The following is a 22,797-nucleotide window of genomic DNA, read 5'->3' as shown; positions in this document are numbered from 1 at the left end:
CCTTAACGAGATCGGCAGGGTGTTGTGGTTAATTTGTGGAAAGCATGATAATTGTTTTTTTACCCTTCTATCTGGCAACAAAACGGACACCTTTTTACAAGGAGTCATGTTTGCATAGATCACAATACCTGCAGCCATAATGCAAACAAAAAACACAACTCTGGTAATGTATGCACTGTCCTTGAAGTTGATTGGTCCACATCCGAGACAGCTTTCCTTAGAGCCTAGTCTCACATGGGTTGGACCAATCAACGTCAAGGACAGTGCACATTATCAGAGTTGTGTTTTTTTGTTTGCATTATGACTGCAGGTATTGTGGTCTATGCAAACATGACTCCTTTTAAAAAGGTGTCAGTTTTGTTGCTAGATAGAAGGGTGAAAAACCAATTATCATATTTTTACTGGCAAATGAGGTTCCAATGGTTGTGGAAAGCACTTTGTGTACAATGAGTGCGAATTTACAACTGTATTCGTTCAATGGTTTCAGAGGTTCGCGGTTCGAATCCTGCAGGCCGCCACGATTAATACCGCAGGTGCATCAAAGGTAATGACACCTCGCGCCGTCGTCTGCTTCGCAGTTTGACACTCAAGATCCCGTGGCATCGTTCGAGAAGAGAAGGTCCTTTGTACGGGCCCAAAATGTTTCAAAATTTGAAAATATATATAAATTACACAACAAATTTCATCATGGGACCTCCTTTGCCAGTACCAAAATATGATAATAGGGTTTCCCCCTTTGTTCTGGCAACAAAACAGGTGTTAAGATGTTAAAACACCAAACTGAAACCTTTTACAAGGAATCATGTCTGCATTAACCACAATACTGTGGTCAGAATGCAAACAAAAAACATACTCTGATAGCATATGTGTAATGAGAGCCTATGTCTAGCTCACGTGGTGATCGGCTCTGCCGGTCCTGCTCTACAGCCAATGGGGGGAGAGCCTGGGAGCATGGCTCTGGCGTGATCGAGGGATGTCAGCTAGGATGATTGGTTCTGCTGGTCTTGGCCTCAGCCAATGGGAAGACAAGTCAGGGGCGTGGTCCCGGGAGTTGATGGGGAATCTGGAACATTCAGCGCAGACTATTGAGGATTGGCTGGAGGGTACCACGTGACCCAGGCATTAAATAAGGGAAGAGCCGAGGGACACGTGATCAGACGAGGAACGAAGAGAGAGAGAGAGGCCACGCGCGAGCGGGGCTCCGAGTGCCACGTGACGGTGCGTCTCTTGCGATCTGTCTGCCCACTCCCCGTTGCCTGCCAGCAACGGGGAGTGCTTGTGAACTGAAATAAGTAAATAAAAGGACTGATTCCACAAGCCGTCTCCAAGAGTATTATTACATATGCATTGTCTTGGAACTGATTGGTCCACACCAGAGACAGCTTTCTATGGAGCCCAGGTTCCATGTTATTCTTTGGTTCTTTCGGTAAAGTCACGTATAAAGATAAATAATAAATTAAATAATAGCATACGACGTTTCGATTGCAACACAAGCAATCATCATCAGGTATAAATTAAATAGAAACACAAATCTAGTATACTTAGAAATGTAATGTGTTTAATTTAATTCATTATTTTATCTTTTTACGTGACTTTACCGAAAGAACCAAAGAATAATTCCCGCAGTCACGAAAGCTCCAAATGAAGTTAGGTTCCGTGTTATTATGAACGTTTAAAATAATTAAAATTACTATTTTAGTTCAAGCGAGTATCCCGAAGATATTGGTGCTCGCTGCACATCCGACATAAATTTTGTACTTATTAATGTGGACAAACACGGGGGAGATTGATTGCAATGCATCATCACATTGCACTTTAAATGAGCTCCGATTGCAGGGCATCGTAAACACCCATGGGTAGCCCCGAAGCACTAAAGCGTTAATGCACAGCACTTACGTTCTAGGATTACCGCGCGTGCAAAACTCTGCAAATAGAAGCGTTTAGACCGGGAGGGCAGTCTGCAATTCCATTATCTGGGCCACAGCTAGAATGTAAAAGAATCGCCGCAATCTAATTGTTCGCCGGTTTCAAGAGGGGCGCGTCCTCTGATAGGCCATCGATGTCACGCGGCGTTCGCGACGTCACGGATAACGCGCGGCAACGATTGTGACGTCACGTTTGTCGCGAGGACGTCGATTGGTGCGTGATGAAAAAAAAATTTGGGGAAAAAAAAATTGGGTAACGTTTTATTTATTTGCTTTACTTATTGGACCTGTACAATAATATCACTTCTATTCACTTCGCTTTCGGAGGACAAGTAGGGCAATGGACTCGGTGCAATCTGGTCACCCTTGATGGGAGGGTGACATAAGGGGCCTACTTGGGGTAATAGGCCTCGCCTGAGTGGAGCTCCTTCCAGCAGCAGTGTCATAAAACGAGCCATCGCAGGGCTGCACCTTTACCAGTAGCTGGAGGTGGTGGGGCTGGGTAGATAGGTGGCCCATGTGAATCCATTGCATGCTAAGCGAATACAAAGCTCATTGCATAGATCAGTGGTCGGTAACCGAAATAACAACAAGAGCCATTTTCGAAATCAGTTAGAAAAACACATTCCTGCGGAGGGAGCTGGTAGGAACGTTGGGTTGCTCGGTCAATGGCCAGGGTCAACGGCGGCGTGGTGTATTCCGGAAATATGCCCGACTGTGAGGGCGGGCACAAGCCGGCGTGAGTAGGTGAAACGTTGAGTTGTATAAGGGCACCACGGGGTGACCAGCCCCACCCCACCCAGCCCCACCCCTCCCACTCCCCACCCAGCCCCACCCTCCCCACCCAGCCCCTCCCCACCCTCCCCTCTCCACCCAGCCCCACCCCTCCCATTTTTAGATTCACGACGGACGGACGGACACAATAATCCCCTGTGGGCTGGTGGAACCAGGTGGTTCCTACCAGTATAAATGAAGTATTTCAAGAGCCGCGACGCACTGCGTGGTGAATACGAGTCGAGCGAGTGGTCCTTAACAAATCACGGCCACGAATCAGTCCTTAAACAGCCCGCATGCGTCTACGGGAGCCGCAGGTCGACGGGCCATGCTGTAGAGCGTAAAGAACCGAAATGAAGTATAATGCATCTTCTTGGTTCTTTCGGTAAAGTCACGTAGAATGGAAATAATAAAATAATAAAAATAAAACATTATAAAATAATTCTCACGACGTTTCGGCCACAACGCAAGTAGCCGTCCTCAGGTGAAGAACAGGTCTGTCGGGAAGACAGCGTCTGAATGAAACACCCCAGGCTTGGAGCGTATATTTAAGCTGGGTTGGAGGGGGAAGAGCGCCTTGACGAAATAATTTTCATTTACCATAAATATGCTAAATTCATCTTGATATGCACATTCTTTTGTCAAGGCGCTCTTCCCCCTCCAACCCAGCTTAAATATACGCTCCAAGCCTGGGGTGTTTCATTCAGACGCTGTCTTCCCGACAGACCTGTTTTTCACCTGAGGACGGCTGCTTGCGTTGTGGCCGAAACGTCGTGAAAATTATTTTATTATGTTTTATTTTTATTACTTTATTATTTCCCTTTTACGTGACTTTACCGAAAGAATCAAGAAGAAGTATAATGTAGTTTTTTTTATTCTTTTAACAAAAAAAAAGAAACATCTGCTCGCAAGGTTGTAGCCAAAGAGCCCGCGTGATTCTCCGGAACCGCATGTCGACGCATCCCCTGCTATAAAGGAACCATCACCCCGACCCGCACCCCCCCCCCACTCCCTAACCGGGGGTGTGAACTCAGCAAAAAAAAAATTCTTCTGATTATTGCCGCTAGCGTCGAGCCCGCTCGCTGTGCCGCTGAGAAGACCCCCTCCCTTGCCCGGCTTGGGGAGGGCAGCAAAAATCTCAAACGGGGTGAAAATTAATTTTCTCGCCCGTGCAATGGACAACTAACGAGTTGGGTCGCGCTATTACCCGGGAGGCCAGTGCCTATCTCGGCAGCATTCATGAGAATTCTGCCATGATGTTTTTCATTAGGGCCCTCTTTCTTTCTTTCTTCCTTCCTGCCTGCCTTATTATTTCAATCTTTTTTTTACTTTTCGCAATTATCTCGGACGCAAAGTCCGCGAAAAAACGCATTATACGCTCGATTCTTTGATGCGACAAACAAACCCAGGTGGAACGGAGGTGACGTAAGAACGACAACAACGACGACGACACGCACACGGCCAAGACAGAAACAAAAGGAGGCATTGATAATGAATCCGGCGGAAGAGACATGCTAATATTACAATCCAATGTAATAAAGAGTTTGAAGGCCGACCAATCTGTTCCGCAGTAAATTATTCATCGGCGTTGAGACGATGGGGGAGGAGGGGCGGGAAGGTGGGTTGGGGGGGAGGAGGGGCTGAAGCTTGTTTAGGCGAGAAAAGCCCAGCCTTGATTTTTGTGTGTGTGTGTGACTTGAAAGCGAAGGAGATGCATGCAGCACCATCACATATGCCCCCCCCCACCCCAACCACCCCCCCACCCTCGGTAGCGAGATGTTCATTACCTCGCCTGGTATACAGGAGGGTAGTGGGTTCGATCCCGACCGCTGCTGTATATTTAGCCGTTTGCGTGTCTCTCTCTCTCCCCGTGGTCGCGTGGATCTTTCTGTGAAGCCCCTTCGATAGTGGCTTTATCGAAAGACCCAAAGAATATGAATTCCTGCAGTCACGAAAGCTTTAAGTCGCAGTTTAAGTAGTTTATAGAATGAGCCAGCGACCCTCTAGGGATTCACTCCGAGTCCCCCCCTCCCTCTTTTGGCGCCTCTCGCACTCCGGTGCCATCGAGCACTGGAGATCAATTGCTTGCGCGCTCCAACAAGTTTCACAGTTTAGAGGAGCAGACAGACAGGCAGACAATAGATCTCTCGCTGGGTTCGTAGCGAATTGCGTTCACCGCAACCACCATGGTTTCCAACATTTGCACAAACACACACACGAGAAAGATCCTCAATATAGCCATAACGTACCTTCTAACAGCACTTTAACAGCACTTTCCCCAGACTCACACGTTCACACACAAGCGCCTCGTCCTACCACGAAGAGTCAGTGCCATGGGCGCAGCACTTGTGCCAGGCGAGGTGGACTTGGAGGCCTTCCCGTGAAGTACCGTATGCTTGCCAGCGGGAGGTCTCAGGGCAGGTCCCAGGTGTTACGGTCACACGGCGTGAGACTGTTGCATGGCAGATGCAGCACCTGTGCTCCCCACTGTGACACTGCACACACAAAGACAAATATCACCCGTATAGCTTCTAACAGACTGTTGGGGCAAGTGCTGTTAGCGACCACCTATGAAGGCCGACAGGGCACACGAGGGGGGGGTGGGTGACCAGCACCACGCCCGGCCGCCTTTGTCTCCCAAGCGGCGATGTTTACACACCACGCCAGGTACTCATATGAGGCTGAGTCTACCGAGGTTCAAATAATCGTCATCGATGATCACGGTGATTCGAACTCGGGTTGCCGCGTTCAAAGCGATGCGGCGCTAACCATTGTGCTTGCTCACACACAAAGACAAAGATCCCCCGTATAGCCTTCACAGACTGTAGGGGCAAGTGCTGTTAGCAAGCACCTATGAAGGCCGGCACGGCACACGAGGGGGTGGGTGGCCAACACCACGCTCGGCAGCCTTTGTCTCCCTAGTGGCGATGTTTACACATCGCACTAGGTACTCATTTTAGGCTGAGTCAACCTAGGGGAGGCCCAGGACCGGTTCAGATAATCGTCACTGGTGTTGGCCGTGAGCGGGAATCGAACCCGGGTCACCAGGTCCGTAGTGCAGCGCGCTAACCGCTACACTACCACTCACACACACACGCACAGACACACACGCACAGACACGCACACGCACAGACACACACGCACAGACACACACGCACAGATATTTTTCTGTTGGCTCAGCTGGCGCAGCAGTGGTCGGATGCCGGCGCACCTCGGCAGATGCCACGCTCTTCCCGCTTGAGCTGGAAATCCGCCAGAGGAGAGAGAGATTGGAGGGGAGAGTGAAGGAGAGAGTGGAGGAGAGAGGGAGGGGAGTGGGAGAGAGAGATACGCTGGCTCGTTCACCTCACCGGCAGGGCGAATCCCTCGCTACAACCCCAAGCAGCTCTGGCGTTTCACCCGTGCCAGCAGTGGCACAGTTGGCCTACACCGCAGGGGGGGGGGGGGGGTCTCTGCCATATGTGTGTGTTGTGTGCACTGCGGCCGGATTTACGCAGCGGCTTTATGTTGAGCGGTGGCTGCGCTGCCGCTACTGCTGTGGCACTCGGCTGCCTGCAACCCTCGTGCGCTGTGGTGGCAAGCGGCGAGGGTTGGCGGATCACCGCACGAATGTTGTGCAACTCCCATCTCGTGGGGGTCTCGAGGGGGGCGCCACCACTCTCTGGCTCGCAGGAGAAAAGGCGGCACGTAAAAGTGCGGACTCATCTAAAATGAAACTATAAATCAAGTGGCTTATCACGTGGGAATTTCTCGCAGCCAAATACTGTAAAAGCACATTTCTGAATGTGGAGGGGAAAAACCGGAGAAAAATCCACGCGATCACGGGGAGAGGAGAGAGAACACGCAAACTCTAAATATACAGCAGCAGGCGTCAGCGTTGGGATCGAACCCACGACCTCCTGCATACCAGTCGAAGTAGTTAACCTCTCGCCAGCGTTTCTCCATCTGTGTTGTCCCCTCGTGCAAGGCGTGGGTTTTCTCGAGTGGCTACGGTTTCATCCTTCCACTTCTATAATAATTATCATCACTCATCGTTCAATGTCTGAAAACATCGCAAGTGGAATTTTTTTTGCATCACCTGGATAAAAACGTAATTATAATGTTTTTTTTAAAATTATTATTAACAAGGGCTGCTGCAGCCTGTGTGCCTTGGATTTTTAAGCGAGGCCCATATAAAGATAACATACATTCTCCTATTTTACAAAAGATTCACAATTGATTTTTGGGTTAGGCTACGTCATGATCTGGCCACATGTGTGTCGCGAAATCCTCGACCACACGACACAGACAAGGGCATCGAATTTCCACGCACACAAGCGTTTAGCTCGCCGATTATTAATTAATTAGAACTACGCCCGGCCGCCTTTGTCTCCCTACTGTTGATGTTTACACCCTGCGCCAGGTACTCGTTTAAGGCTGAGTCGACCTAAGGGAGGCGTGGGACAGTTTCAGATAATCGTCACCGGTGTTGGCCGTGAGCAGGAATGGAACTTGGGTCGCCGGGTTCGTAATGCAGTTGCGGTAACCGCTCCACTACCCTCTATATGAAGGCCATATTCGTACACATACACAAAGGCAAAGGTCCCCCGTATAGCCTCACCAGCCTCTTGGGGCAAGTGCTGTTAGCGAGCAGCACCTATGAAGGCCGGTTCAGATAATCGTCACCGGTGTTGGTGGCCGCGAGCTTTAATCGGACTCCGGGCGCCGCCAACTGCCACGTCTACCGCTGTCGCCAAATCTGCGCGTCGCAACCCGGGTACGACTGTAGACGGCACCACCGCGGACAGAGTAACGGGGAGATCGTTTCATCTGAAATTCCCGATTGGGTTGCGTGCAACAAAAAAAAACCTGCATCTATTCGCGCGCGTTACCGCTTCACCGCGAACACGTGTTGCCACGAGACATTGGTGTGGCGCGGCATATTGCGGCACAAACGCAGCGCCCGGAGCGAGACGCACCATCATTTCTCAACGCGGCGGGCAGTCGCCGTGGAGTCAATGGTTAGCGGCACAACAACCGGACAATGCAACCCAGAGGTATATTCTTAGGTCACGTAGGTAAAAAAATTAATTAAAATTAATTAAATAAAAATCACGACGTTTCGGAGGCAACACAAGCTTCCGTCTTCAGGTGGAACCGTCACAGCACGCTTGCTGTATTACTTGATGATTTTTATTTTATTTTACTTTTATTAATATTAATTTAAAATTTTTACCTACGTGACTTTACCGAAAAAACCTAAGAATATGAATCCTTGCAAGTCACGAAAGCTTCAAATCTAGAATCAACCCAGAGGTGGCCGGTTCGATTAGATTTCCCGGCGCGGCAGTTTGATAAAGATGGTACAAGTTTTGTCGATGCGCCATCCTACCTGCCTTCCCACCCCCCTCCCTTCCACCGCCTCCCAGGTAGGTGGCGCGTGATGGTGGTGGAGTTGGGGAGCGGTAGTGTGGCGGTTAGCGCGCTCTATTACGAAGTCGGCGAACCTGGGTTCGTTTCCCGCTCACGGCCAAATCGAGTGACGATTTTTTGAACGGGTCCCTGGCCTCCCCTAGGTCGACTCAACCTCAGATGAGTACCTGCTGCAGAGAAAAAAATTAGCATGTCAATGAGTGGACAACGACTCATTGACATGCTAAATTTTTCTCTGCCCCCTCCCTCTCTCCGCCCCCGCCCCCTCTCTATATTTAAGGCCCCGTCACAGAGACGACCTCTCTCTTTGTGCCGATACATGTTCTCTCTCTGTGTATCTTTGTGATGTCTGTCTACTTATATGTCTGTCTATAGTTTTCTGGTTAGATTTTTGTTGCTATTTCTTTTATACCTGATGATGATTGCTTGTGTTGCAATCGAAACGTCGTAGTATGCTATTCTTTAATTGATTATTTTATCTTTATACGTGACTTTACCGAAAAAAACAAAGAATAATTCCTGCAGTCACGAAAGCTCCAAAATTAAGATTGAACCTGCTGCAATGTTTAAACATCGCCACTCGGGGAGACAAAGGCGGCCGGACGCGGCGTAGACCACCTATGCCCTCATGTGCCGCGTCGGCCTTCATCAATGCTCGCTAACAGCACGTGCCCCCAACACTTTGTTCAGGCTTGTGCGGGTGATCTGTAGAGTTGAAAGACCAACCTGGCACCGCACTTTGTAAAACGCAAAGGTGTAATTTGGACGCAACGTTTCAAATAAAGACTCCACGCGCTGAATGTTAGCTTACATCTGTTTGGTTTTTTATATCAAAGTTGGTGAGAGCTCAACAATTGTATTCGGATTTTTTTTAAAAAGAATAAAAATCATCCGAGAGTGATTTGTTTAACTCAATGCATACCGGCATTGGTTTATTCATTCAACCTTTATTCCGCTCAGCTTCTCGGCGTGTGAAATTTTAATCAGGGAGAAGTTATGTGCTCTGCGCTTTGCTTGGGCGGCGAGAAAGAGACACCCTTCCTTTACTGGAGATGGATAATTATTTTCTCATCGGCGGAGTCTTGATTCTCTCTCTCTCTATCCGAGTGAGATGTTTGACAGTTTGGGTAAAATGAGCCGAGCACTTAGAGACCCGACATTAAAGTCAGGAGAGAGGAGGGAGCGAGGGGGGAAAAAAAATGTTAATTGGGCTCTTCTCAGATTGAATGTGTCTCGTACAAAGGAAAAAAAAAAGTTATACGTTTTTATAATATTCAAAGATTAATGCAGCAAGGTGGTGGGGAGGCGGGGGACGGAGAGAGGGGGGAAGGTTGGGGGAAGGGTTTCCTTCCCTGGGAATTTTGACGTTTTTAATTTAATTGTGAAAACCGGTGGCTGTCAAATTGAGACGGCCTCTCTCAATGGCTCTCTCTCTCTCGTTGCCAAATTGTTTTTCCTCCCAACTGGCGCTGTTATTATTATTATGATGATACGTTTTATATCTTTCTGTCCAAAATAAGGGCGAATAGCGGACGGCATTTTGCTCCCAATAAAAAAAGGAATGCCGCGAATTCTGTATAAACTCAAAGTGAATGAGAACATCGCCGTGTGGCGAGCAGTTTAAAGTTTCAAGCGTCACCCAGACACGTGTAAAAAATTAACCCGTAAAAACTAAGTTTTTCACTATAAATCCTTTATATGCGTGGCGGCTAGAGTCCTCTCGTCCTCTGGCTTGAGATGGCTGCCACTTATGGGTCAGATGATTGCCTGCCACCATTAAGCAATTGGTAATTAAATATAATTAAAAAAAAATTCCTAAAAAGTGTAAAGTTATGGAAAAAAAATTTCACGAAAATAAATTGTCACGCACAACGAGTCTGTGTGCAAAATGTCAGCTCGATTGGATCACGGGAAGTGGGTTAAAAAACGACCGAAATATTTGCATGGTCGTAAGCGCGCAAGCAAGCAAGCAAGTGAACTTAATATAAAGGATTTAAAAATAAAATGGCGCACACCCTCTGTGCGTAGGCCCAACGAGCCCTTTGTGACGTGGGTGTGGGAGTTGGTAACACGTGACTGCCCCATGCGTGTCGATTCAAACTCGTGGTTTTTCACGTCGAATGCTCCTCTGTTATGCTAACGACGACAGAAGTGATGGTGGTTTTTCGTCATTTATTTAGATTTATTATTGAAGTGTTTTATCCCATCCAGATGACTCTGGGGTAGAGCGAGCGGCTCGCAATTGGTAGGATTGAGGGTCCAAATCCTGGTCAGCGGTTGTCCTATGTACAGTTTCGTCCCCGTCATATGAATGTGGAATTTCGGTCACTAGCTCAGAGGGCTGTAAACGGAAGAGAAGCACCAACCTCAATGTGCCAGTTGAGTAGGAAATAACTTTGGTTGTTGACTTGCAAAAAACAGACCTTGACTTCGAAGGAAAAGTCATTGACCTTGTAAGGACGAGTCTTGGACTTGTAAGGAAGAGTCATTGACTTTGTAAGGAGTAATCATTGAGTTTGTAAGGACGAGCGCTTGGATGAAAGAAGGCGTGAGAGTGGACCACTGAATGTGGAGAGCGCATCAGCGGGATCACGTGGATATTGGGTTTAACGGTGTAATCCTCTAATGATGTAATGATGATTTAGCAAAAGCTATGTTTAGCTAAATGGGTCCTGTCTGCTCGCGTGTCGGCACAAGTCCTAGGATTTGAGCTCTGGAACAAAGCGAATCGGTGGAGAGCATCAGTGCCGACGTCTTGCAGGACTGCTCAGTGCACCTTGCTCGCCGATCCATTTCCAGGCTGTCCGGGCACTATGTCCGACGTTTTGCTGCACGTGTTAGGGGCAACTTCGGGAACTTGAAATTCACGAATGAAATTCTGTCGCTGGCTTTCGCGTGACAGGGCTTTGGGCCTATGTTCAGCAATTACAATTTAAAAAACCAAGACACTTCGCCTCCGTGGATATGTATATGTGCGTCTGTGTGTGTCAGTCCTTGGTGGGGTGTATGAACATCGCCACTTAGGGAGGCAAATGTGGCCGGGCGTGGTGCTGGCCACCCATCCCCTCACGTGCCGTGGCGACCTTCAGAGGTGTTACACCAACAGCAATTGCTCCAAGAGTCTTCGTCTCTGCCTATGTGTGTCTGTGCACAAACATTTTCTGTTCAATCAGCACTTTGGATGTCGGCTGGATGTTTGCATCTTGACAAGGCAACATGAAGTTGTCCGTGGGGGGGGGGGGGGGAAAACAGGTTCGTTGAGATGAAGTCCAACATACTCAGAAGTTATCCTTGTGACTAATTGACAGCGATAGCAAATGCATTTCTGTTTCACGGTGTGCAACACGAAACAATCAAATACAAAAAACAGGGGCGCATATTGCCTTTTATCAGAAGCGGCGCTGGTATATTTTTGGAGACAATTAATTACTCACGCAGCAAAAAAACTAATAATTAGTTACAATTGTAATGAGCCTTTCACGAATATATTTTTTGGTTTTCATTGCATGAAAATCCACGTAGCCGACCCAGCGTCACACACAGCGTACAGAGTGTCAGGCGTTAGGCACATATCACCAAAACTACATGTTTAATTGGGATTACACACAGCAACGATCATCGTCCCCACCCCCCACCCTCCTACAAGCAGACTGATGCCCCAGGTCGTTCTTGAAAATGAGACTTCATCCTGACCTCCTGAGTACTCATCTAGCTAAACAAAATAAACTTAATCTCACTCATCTTCTTGGCTCTTTCGGTAAAGTCACGTAGAATGGAAATAATAAAATAATGAAATAAAACATTAATAAAATACATTATTTTATTATGTTTTATTTTATAAATAATAAAATAAAACATAATAAAATAATATATTATTCTATTATGTTTTCTTTCGGTAAAGTCACGTAGAATGATTTAAAGCTTTCGTGACTGCAGGGATTCATCTTCTTGGTTCTTTCGGTAAAGTCACGTAGAATGGAAATAATAAAATAATAAAAAAAACATAAAAATATATATATAGTAATAGCACGCTTATTTTATTATTTATAAAATAAAAATAATAGAATAATGTATTTTATAATGTTTTATTTCATTATTTTATTATTTCCATTCTACGTGACTTTACCGAAAGAACCAAGAAGATGAATCCCTGCAGTCACGAAAGCTTTAAATCGAAATTTAATCTCACTCGTTCACTCACTCGTGCAGTCATTCACTCACCCACTCACTTCCCTCAATCTCTCACCCACCCACCCACCCACTCATGCACTCACTCTCGAAAATGAGGCTTATCCTGACCTTTGCAGTTCTCAGCTGGTTCAACGTTAACATCACTCCGCACCCGATCACTCGCTCACTCACTCATTCAATCAATCATTCAATCACGCACCCACTGTTCACTCATTCGCTCGTTCATTCACTTGCGCACGCACTCAACAATCTGAGACTCATCGTCACCTCTCAACTTCCCGGCTGGTTCAACAACATTCAACGTGAGGCTTGACACAGGGTGGATGGGGAAAGTAATCCAGCGAATACCCTGAAAATGGCACCACAAGTGAGCGCGTTATATTTGTGAAACCTCGCGGTCGTGGACGATGCAATCACAGCTGTGGGCAGAAGAGGATTGCCAGGAAGATCACTTGACGATCATCGGGGTGTTTTTGCTGTTGTTGTTGTTGTTGTGGTTGTGGAGCATCGTGTACGGTGAATTGCCTCTCGTCCGTGTCTCCGTTGTCGAGTTAATCCCTTTATCCGCGACCCGCAATCGATCTGAGCAACCCAAATCATTCTTCCTATTATCCGAGACTTTGCAGAACAATTCATCACCCATTTGTGGGGGGTGGGGGGAGGGGACACATGGGGAAAAGGGTGGGGGGGATGCAGCTGTTTGCGTACAACGCTATAAACCCAGCTCATCATCATGACCAGCCATGGTCAATCCACTGCTGGATGAAGACCACCCCAGAGCTGCCAGCACCACCTCCTACGATCCTGCGATACAACAACCCACCCAGCACCTGCACGCGAACTGAACCCAGGAAACCAATGTAACCTGGGTTCAATCCCAGGGCATGGTTGGGAATGATATCCCAATGGGTCCTGGCTTCTAGCCCCCCATTTTACACAACTCACACTAACCAGTGTGGTGCGATATGGTTAGGCAACACTCATAGGCCTTCATCCAGCAGTCGATCAACCCCGGGGATAGCGATGTCGCTATCACTGCATTGGTGTGGGCGTTGGGAGGAATGTCAGCGTACCGGACTTACAATCCAAAGGTGCGGCAGTTCGATTCGATCTCCAGATGCGGCAGTTGTAATAATCGCGCAAGTTTCTAACGCCCCCCCCCACCCCGGCCGCCTCTGTCCATTCACAAGCACAAATGGGTTACGCCACGACGGGTCGGTCACGTGTGGTGGGGTAAAGTGTGGGTACTCACACCAATTCTTCGATAATGTCAGGTCAGCGTGAAAGTGTCGAACTAAACACCCCCCCCCCACCTCTTTCTCTCTGGAGCTTCCATCTAAGAGATCCCTCTCGTGGCGGAGGCCCTTCCGCCAGCAGTGACGTGGGCAAGAAATTGCAGGGCTGCGCTTTTACCTTCACCTCTGGTGGTTGTAGACTACATGGATGCCGACAGCTATGGATCTCAATCAGCTCAAGCCTCCCGCAAACCGCTTGACTCCTGTGTGGCCACGCCCACCATTAACCCCTCCCCTTTCTGCGCTGCCCGCCCACTGTGAAAACAGACGCCGCTCCTCCGTGCAGCAGCAGCAGCAGCGTCGAGGCCCTGACGTCGCCTCTCCCTCCTTCCTCTATTCAGAATCAGAATGTGTTTTTATACTGGAGGAATCCGACGAGCTATCAAGCTCTTTTTCACAGATGTCCAGTAATCCCTTCATCCACGACCTCGAAGTCATTTCCCCCGACCCCCTGACTCCCGTTTCTCCACTCCTTCTCAACTCATTCCCCATTCTCTTCTCCTTTTTAAATCCTTTATATTAAGTTCGCTTGCTTGCTTGCTTGCGTGCTTGCTTGCTTGCTTACGACTGTGCAAATCTTTCAGTCGTTTTTTAACCCACTTCCCGTGATCCAATCGAGCTGACATTTTCCACACAGACTCGTTGTGCGAGACAATTAATGTTCGTGAAAAAAATTCCCAAAATGTTACACTGTTTAGGGAAAACAAATTAAATATTTAATTACCAATTGTTTAATACTGGCAGACAATCATCTGACCCATAGGTGGCAGCCATCTCAAGCCAGAGGACGAGAAGACTCTAGCCGCCACGCATATAAAGGATTTATAGTGAAAAACTTTGTTTTTACGGGTTTACTTGTTCTCTTGCCCAGGCATTGTATCATTGAGTCTACTCCTCTTCCCGTGTTGTGCCACGTGTACAAAAGTTGTATTCCTGCCAGAAATAACATATTTATACACACACACACACTGGCGCAAAAATATAACCACACACACAGTTGACAGGCGAGCTTGTTCAAACGAGTAACCCCGACGAATTACTCAACCACGCTCGTGAAAGCTGGCCCAGTCAGTGGTTACAAGTTCCGTGACCCGATCTGAAATGTGACAGGTCCGTGTTGCTCTCAAGCAAGCCGCGGCGATGATGAGAGAGTGTAGCTCTTCATAGACGGATCACGGATCCATGGCGAAGCCAATATTTGCTCTCGCCTCTCTCTGTATGTATGTGACACAAAGTAATCATCGGCATCATTGTTGATTGAGACTTTCATTAATAAATCAATGAATTACAGATCAACGCGCTACCGTGTGTCGCCACTGCTGCCCCAGACGCTAAGAGGCTGCTGTGGAGACCTGCGGCTGAGCTTAGGATCGTCGGTACCTCGATTCTGCTACGCTACGGGGGGAGCTCGGAATCCGTTATCTCGGGAGATGGAAATCAATGAGAGGTTGGTTGTGGAAAGGACAGGGATCAGCTTTCGCGTGGAAGTCTGGCAAGTGTCCAACACATGACCTTGTACCTCCAGCATCTTGTATACTTCACTGCAACATTATGCGACGTCTATAGCCCATTTGTAGCTCTGCCCTCTTCTGGTATTGAGACATTCTTCGTCTTCTTCCCATGGTTTTTTTTATGTATCTCAGAGGTGGCAAAAGGGTTGCCACTTTCTCCACTATAGACCAAATCCGGACGTATTTTTAAGTCAGCAAAAGCCCTATTATCGACACGGTGCAGTCTGCCTGTAAATAAAGCTCCATGCAATACCAGTAAACGGATCTCGGTACAAATTAATTTCTGCCACCAGAACACAGAGGCAAATTCATGGACTGCCCGGGTCAAACCGGGGTCAAAACAGGGTCAAACCCCAGAAAGGTGGCATGGCCCCTGCGCAAGGATGACACGCAAATTCGTGAAGCGTTCCATATTTTTGTGATTTTTATTTTTATTTTTATTTTGATGTTTTACTTACGTGACTTAACCGAAAAAACCTAAGAATAAGGTGGCAACTCTATGTGGCATCCCTACTAAGAACGTAGCTTCCTCAATGATGTACACTTTGGATTCACCCAAACCCAACTATGATGACACTGGCTCTGATTGGTCTCTCACTTTTAGAATTGAAGCTTTCGTGACTGCAAGGATTCATATTCTTAGGTTTTTTCGGTAAAGTCACGTAGATAAAAAAATACAATTAAATTCATAAAAGTAAAATAAAATAAAAAATCATCACGACGTTTCGGAGGCAACACAAGCTTCCATCTTCAGGTGGATTAATTTTATTTTTATTAATTAAATTTTTTTATCTACGTGACATACGAAAAAACCTAAGAATATGGTCTCTCACTGTCACGAGGCATTGCAGGTGTGTTTATCTGTGTCTGGTCACGTGATACTTGTGACTCCCTGTGATTGGCCACTGATGTATTTAAAATGGTAGCCGGTGAACTTGGCCAGGAGGTTCAGATGCCCGGACGAAGACTGCACAGCCTCTCCGTTAGCAGTGCAGCAGTCTGCAAGTCGTTGCATATTGGGGAAAGATTAACCATCGCAAGGCTGAGGGAGCCTCCTTCTGCTTTTGTTTGTGCCCGGCAGTAGATTTTCTTTATTCACTATCTAAATTTGTTGTCTGAAATGCATACACGTCAACCCCTTATCAGTGATCTACCTTTTTAAATCCTTTATATTAAGTTCACTCGCTTGCTTGCTTGCGCGCTTACGACCGTGCAAATCTTTCGGTCGTGTTTAAACCCACTTCCCGTGATCCAATCGAGCTGACATTTTGCACACAGACTCGTTGTGCGTGACAATTTATTTTCGTGAATTTTTTTTCTCCACTTTTTAGGAAAAAAAAAAGTCATATTTAATTTAAAATACCAATGTGATAAAAATGAAACTCTTACGCAAGAAAAACAGAAATGAATAATAAAATAAAACCGATGCCACGCATATAAAGGATGTATAGTGAAAAACTTTGTTTTCACGGGTTAATTTTTACAGACCAATTCAGGCCTTATTGGTCACCCCGTGCCCCTTATAAATGTCAACGTTCATCCTACAAAGTCCCATCACAAGGGATAAACAAACAAATAGACAAAAGTTAGATTTTTTGCCCTAATTAAAACGGCTGTACGCTGTGTGGACCTGAAAACTAAATTTCCCTGTACAAGAATACCAGTAAACTGTTCGGATTGATAGGTATAGAAATGCTGTTGCCACCTCTGATGTATTACAAACCGGAGCACACATCATGCCACGGGGATTGAAAGAACACCGCACGACAGCAGAAGAAGGGACACAAATTGTCAATGCATTGTATTGAGCGGTGTATCGTTGTCATCATTTTTCTTCTTATTATTGTTGTTGTTGTTAAGCAACAACTGACAACAAAGCCAGGCGACTTTCAATGACCCGAAGATACATTTCCTAGTGGAGGGGGTGGGGGACAAACCCCAGTTAAAATGGAACGTTGGGCCAACATTTACCAATCACATGCCCAACGTTGGTCCACAACGCTGCCGTGGCATGTTTCCTGCGTCCTCGACTCGAGGACGACCCTGGCAAACCCCCAATTGACGATGTGGCAAAGCTTTAGCGCGTGCGAGCGTATTCCCAGTGGTCGGAGACTCACCTGACACGCGTTTGAAGATTTTTTTATTGAGGAAATTACAAAAAAAACCAGTGCATGAAAAAAAAAACTCGCAAGCTGCTTTCATCAGTTGCATCACCGCGGCGATACTATATTAAGAAGTGCTCGAGTGATGTTGCAGTCGTGTCTCTAGGGTTGCTCCTGACAGTTACTTTCAAGTATTTTTTTTCATTAAATGTAATTTTCACCTTTGTAGCAGGCAAGCCCGAGACACACTGCCATGGTATACGTATCTTCAAGGGATGTTGGTTTTATTTTTATTTTCCCCTTGCTCTGCAAGACATCCACCGTACGCACATAGCTGAATCGTCATCAGCGGCAATGGTCTATCCACCGCTGGATGACGGCCTCACCTATGCCATGGTCACGACTCACGCGCGCGTCGCAATGTAACAGCAATTAGTCGTGGCTCCCGCACACGAGCCAAGCTCCTTCGGCCGTTAGCTTCGACTGCGGGCCGCGATCGCATCCATCGACGCATCTTGCCCCGCAACCCACTTAACACTTCCCTTTCCGTACGATTCCTAACAGCCGTATGAATACATGCATCAAGACACGGTACACTGAAGTGACATCTTCTCAGGAATGTTCCTGCCTTTAGCTGCCGTTTCATCGTTAGCCTCGACCAACCATTATTGCTTTCCAGCCGCGACGCGCCCTTTCGATTTCTGTTGCACGTTTACTCGACGGCCGCGTGTCCGTGTGCGCGCGTGTTGTTGTTGCGCGTACAGATCAAGGTCTGATGCGTGCGGACGCGATGCAAATTCCTGTGAAATTGGAAGAATTACTACTCGGCAGTGTACCTCGAATGGCGATTCACAATTCTCACAATGGGGTATTGCGATTTATATATTTTTTATTTTTTTAATATTTTTATTATTTTTCTTTCCTTCCCCTAGGCAATTATAAAGAGGGCCCTAATGTATCTCGAGCTGGGCTCTGCTTTAATGAATTTTTCTCTCCATTATTAAGAAAACCTCATTCATCAACATTTTGAAAGCCATAGCAACATTCAATTTACTCCTTTCTCCTTCCACCGTTAATAGAGTGCCAAAACCAAATTAAATGTCCACATGTCGCAATAGAGCTGTAAATAGTTTGAAAACGCGGGGTTTGATGTAAGCGTTTATTTGTGCTATTTATTTATTTATCCATCCTCGTTCTGATTGACTTCACCTTCCATGATGCCCGTGCATTAGAACGAAAGATGAAGCCGTCGACGTTTGTAAGAAACCCGGGCGCCGTTGTGGCTGTGTTGCCGGACACGTGGCCTACAGCCCAGTACTGTCGGGGCAGCGGACCGAGGCTTTGTGGCTCAAAGGTAAAGACAAAGATCCCCCAATTAGGCTGCACAGACTGCTGGGGCAAGTGATGTTAGCGAGCACCTATGAAGACCGGCACGGGACACGAGGCGGATGGGTGGCCAACAATACACCCGACCGCCTTTGTCTCCCTTCGTGGCGATGTTTACACACCGCACCAGGTACTCATTTGAGGCTGAGTCGACCCACGGGAGGCACAGGACCGGTTCAGATAATCATCACTGGTGTTGGCCGTGAGCGGCAGTCGAACTCGAGTTGCTGGGTTCATAGTGCAGTGCATTAACCACTACCGCGCACACATACACACTCACACGTAGATAATACACACAAAGAAAAAGATCCCCCGTATGGCCTCAACGGACTGTTGGGGCAAGTGCTGTTAGCGAGCACCTATACATATGCAACCACATAATCGTGAAACTCCCTCCTTGCCCCGCCACTCCATCGAGGTTGCCATCTCCTAGTTGTTGGCCAGGGGCACGATGGCAGTACAGCAAGTGGGATTATTTCAATCTGCACATCGGTATTGTTTGTTACCGCCTCCAAGCACGCGTCGGCTTTTTTTTCTGGGCCCTCTGGTTTCCTCCAACGTGCATGGCCAAATATCCAAATATAGGATCGCAGAGCTTGGGGACAATTGTAAGCGCCGGTTTTGACTGCCGCTTTCCCGGTTATCCGTGTTTTCCCGCGCCTCCTGGATCACTCACATCTCTCTCTCTCTCTCTGAGAGTGAACGCACGTGCGCGCGCGTGAATTACAATAAATAAATCTATTTTATTAAACCGGGTCTTATTCTAGCACCCTTGTAATCTTCGTCCCAAACACCCCCCACCCCACCCCGCGAGCTCCGGTGGATTTTAATCAAGCTCCGCTCTTAATTACGTTCACATTTTCATTCCGTCCAGGTGTCCGATCTGGTCTGTTCGTTACGTGATCGGTAATTGGAGGAATGATTTAGACCGGCATTAGCGAAGCGGGCACCGGGCCTCTCCCTGCTTGGCTCTGCGAGGTTCTCGCGGGTTCGTTAGAGTTTAACAAGCCACTCGCTCTCGCCTCTCGCTGTCGCCCCCCTCCCCCCTCCACTCTGCGGTTTGTGTTTTCTTTTGCCGTGTTGTTTGAACGCGCAGGAGAAAATTAAGGGAGCAAACCCACCCACCCACCACGCCCACCACCACCCCCAAACATTTTGGAATTCAAATCCGCGCTTGTTCTCACATCCATTGTCCAACGAACAAACACGAAAGATCAATGGAGCAAGACCCGGAAGTTGTGATTTTTTGCTGGAAAATATATTTTTTACAGCAGGTCAAAATGGACATTTCAAAGTGACTTTGTGCTGCTCAAACGAGCATTGGCGAGGCATTGGTGCTTCTTATCTCCTGCTTACAGCCGCGCCAGAGTCGCTGGTGGAAATTCCACATTCCTATGGCGAGGAGGCGACGACTGTATATCCACAGGACGTGGGAGCGGTTAATTCCATCATTGTTGGAAGTGTTCTTTGTTTGCTTTCTATCTCTCCTGTGGGTTTTTAAATTATCTTTTGAACACTTACCAGACAATGTTGAACGCAATTATGCATCCATCGGCGTTGTCCGTCTGTCCGCCCGTCTGTCAGCAGCGTGAGGTCGCGTTCCAATGCGAACGAAACGTTAGTCGCAGGCTCCGTCGCCACTTTGCTTCTTAGCCGATATGTACCGGCTCAGTTAATCAAATCAAACGGGTTAGTGCCCAACACTCGGAGACACGTAGATCAAAAATAACCGAGAGTGAGAGAACAAGAAAAAAGACTCTTGCAAATATTAAAAAAACGCGTGTTTGGCACGACAGCTACGACCCGCTAATTAAATACTCGTGGAGACGAGCTCGCGTGTGGGAGAGCACAGCGCGCAATCCACGCGCACGCACGATTTTTTTTCCCTTCACATTCCTTGACTCGCTTACTTTAAACTCGTCTCAACGTTCAACGTAATGTCGACGAAAGGTTGGGCACGAACGAAACACATCAGGCAGAGAGGCGGGGGGGGGCTGGCCCGAAACTTGGGATTTTGTAACCGTGAAAAAGACATGAGTGGTTCGCCAATATGCGTACGCATACTCTGTGGTTCTTTCGGTAAAGTCACGTAGGTATGAGATAAAATAAAGCACGACGTTTCGATGGCAACACAAGCGGTCGTCCTCAGGCGGAAAAAATATAATCCAGCAGTGGAACTGCTGAACCAGCGAGGGAGCTGTTACAACAAGAGTTTATTAATGTGGCGATGGGCAAGCAAGCGGGGTCTGAGCTGGAAAGGAATTCCATCCACGGACGCAAGTACGTCAGTTGTGTTAACGGGAGAGATTCGGGACAGAGGGATTAGGGAGGGAGATTAGCATAAGAGTATCATGTGTACGCATGTTGGCCTGGTCCCTATACCCAGACTTGCAATTCAGAGGTCGCCGATTCAATCCGATCTCCCGGAACGGCAGTTGACACAATGGAGCGAGTTCCTTTAAATCCGCACCCACCTTGCCCCACCAACGTATCTGTGCACCCAGTAGTGTACGCGGGTCCATCCGCATTAGATCGACAGGCCGCCTAAGGTGGGGTAAAGTGTGGACAATCCCACCGCTCATCTTCTTGGTTCTTTCGGTAAAGTCACGTAGAATGGAAATAATAAAATAATAAAATGAAACATAATAAAATAATTCTCACGACGTTTCGGCCACAACGCAAGCAGCCGTCCTCAGGTGAAGACCAGGTCTGTCGGGGAGACAGCGTCTGAATGAAAGATGAATCCCTGCAGTCACGAAAGCTCGAAATCGAAATCCCACCGCTCCTTCTGAGACGTCTGGCCAGCGTGGACGCGTCGACCAAATATGCCCTCGAGAAGCCGAGAAAGAGTATCCCTTCACTGGACTTGGCTCGAGTGGAGAAGCCTCCTCCCGCCAGCAGTGGTGGCGTGGCCAAGACGTTGCAGTGCTGCACCTTTACCATTCGTGGTTGTAGACTGCACGAGCTCAACGTTCGGGTAACGTTAGCCCAACGATTAGTGGCTGCCCGTTGTCTTCCATGCCTGCTAATTAAAAACTACATCCTGAGAACAAATATAAACCCATGCGTATGCGCGCTTTTTCTTTCCAGCATTTATGTAAATTCCGTAAGTGACAATTAATTCTTTAAATACAAGTTGCCCGTTGAAATCCACAGCACAGATTGAAATCGTTAACACACTCGCACGAGACTCAGCCTGCTCGCGCACAGGATACGATTGCAACGATCGCAAAGCTCAATATTTAATATTCTTTATTTCGTATAACCGCATTTAGCTGCTGTTGAGAGCGATTTTCGTTCGAAGCTGCACGTGACGGATTCTGTCCTATCACCGACGGCCATAATCGGGAGAAAACTGTGAACGCGACGCATTAATCACGTGGCACGGCGCCGCTGGAAATCCATTAAAGCGAAACAATTCTGTGAATTGAGTAATTCCTCCTCCTCCTTATTGTAAACCTAGTGATTAAATGTCACCCCGTGTTCTGATGCCCCGGCAAATGGAAAGCATTTTTCTCAAACACATGCCGCCGCTTGCAACGACCCCACACACGCCAGAGGCGCGGCATCATAGCAATGGTCTGAATTTGTAGAAGTGGCCTATCCAACGAGGTGGGGGAGGGGGATAAGGCTGGGTGGGCACGCGGGGGGGGGGGGTATGGGCCCCCCTCTTTGAGACCCAGAAAATTGTTATTTTATTGATATTAATCAGAGAAAATACATTTTGCCTTTCAACGTAGGGCCCTTTTTAAAAAGCTTTAAAATTTAGGACCTCTGGACCAACCGCTCACCACCGCAAGACAAAAAAACAAATGCTCGTAAAGCCAACCAACGAGACAGTTGAACGATTTGCTCCTCTCAAAATAATTGTCGAAAGCTCAAAGGCAAGGGCGCGGCCCTGCAATTGCCTGCTCACGCCACAACCGGCAGAAGAGCCTCTCCACTGGAGTGCCTGCTAGGGAACCGCTCGAGACAATATGTTTAGCCTGCTCTTACACGCTTACCAGACATATCGGGAGAAGAGGCGGGGGTACCCACACTTGACCCCACCACCCGTGGCCTGCCGATCGACTGGCTGTCGGCCGGATGGGGTTAAAGAAACTTAACTGGCACATTGTTTCAACTGCCGTGCCAGTGACCTCAAGTTCAAGTGTGCACCACGATAGCATGGGCGGCAGTGTGGCGTAACGGTAACACTCAT

At 47.6% G+C, this 22,797-nt stretch overlaps 1 pseudogene; it reads left to right on the top strand.

Moving 5' to 3' along the window:
• The first annotated feature begins 15,426 nt into the window (after positions 1 to 15,426).
• On the top strand, positions 15,427 to 15,526 carry LOC133349018 (U6 spliceosomal RNA; annotated as a pseudogene).
• Positions 15,527 to 22,797: the final 7,271 nt, after the last annotated feature.

Source organism: Lethenteron reissneri, chromosome 28 (assembly GCF_015708825.2).
Source record: "Lethenteron reissneri isolate LAM-NWPU_2019-01 chromosome 28, ASM1570882v1, whole genome shotgun sequence".
In the NCBI taxonomy this organism is placed as follows: domain Eukaryota; kingdom Metazoa; phylum Chordata; class Hyperoartia; order Petromyzontiformes; family Petromyzontidae; genus Lethenteron; species Lethenteron reissneri.
Note: the sequence above shows the minus strand (reverse complement) of the source record. Positions and strands in the feature narration are given on the sequence as shown.